Source organism: Cyprinodon variegatus, unplaced genomic scaffold (genome assembly GCF_000732505.1).
Source record: "Cyprinodon variegatus isolate N-32 unplaced genomic scaffold, C_variegatus-1.0 Scaffold585, whole genome shotgun sequence".
Lineage (NCBI taxonomy): Eukaryota > Metazoa > Chordata > Actinopteri > Cyprinodontiformes > Cyprinodontidae > Cyprinodon > Cyprinodon variegatus.
The window spans coordinates 119,537-120,511 of NW_015151038.1; positions in this window are offsets into that span (position 1 = coordinate 119,537).

The window sequence follows — 975 nt, forward strand, 5'->3', positions numbered from 1 at the left end:
CAGCAGAGAGCGCTGTGGGGCTCCTGAGCTGGAGCCTTTCTACACACCTGAGGATCATCAGCTCATCAGGAGTCCTCCCTACTTAAGCAGCGACCAGACCTGTCTTCAGCGCCGGAGTGTTGACCAGTTTTGGTTAGCGGAACCTGAGCCTCAATCTGAACCAGAATCTCTGTCTGCTCTACAGAGTAACCTGATCCTAATCAGTCTCTGTCCTCTCTGCTCACAGGAAACCCGACTAAACGCTGTAGCTCTGGAGGAGCTCATGTTTGGAAACCTGCCTGCCTGCCCAAAGAAGCCAAACCTGAAGATCCTCAGCCAGAATCTTCCAACTAGTTCTCAGGGGAGAACTAGAGGACAACTCAAGGTCTGAATCTGGCTAGCCTGAAGCTAAGCTCTGTCGCTGCTGAACTCTCTGCTGGAATCACAGTCTCTGGACCCAACCGGTTCCCTCTCTCTACTGAACAAGTCTGAACCTCATCAGGTACAAACCAAGATCCAAACTCTGCCAAGCTATCTCTGCTGCCTGGCTAACCAAACTATCCCTCTCTACAGATATTCTGTGAAACCGAGTCCCGGACCAGTACCAGAACCAGTGCATTGTTTCCCTGTGTTTTTGCAACTCTTTAATAAACTGTTAAACTTTTACCCTGCTTCGTGTGGTGTTCTGCATGTGGGTTTAATCACAGAGACCTATCATGACAACATCATTTGATGGAAATGAAAAGTATCAACCTACAGAGGGCTGAATTCAAAGACACCCCAAAAATTACAGTGAAAAAATGATGCGGCAGGCTAGTCCATTTTGCTTAAATTTAATTGCAGTAACTCAATGGTATTCAGTAATGTGTGTGTATGCATGCCTGACAATGTCAGGGCATGCTCCTTATGAGACGATGGATGGCGTCCTGGGTATCCCCTCCCAGACCTGGACCAGGGCATCACTGAGCTCCTGGGAAGTCTGAGGTGCAACCTGGC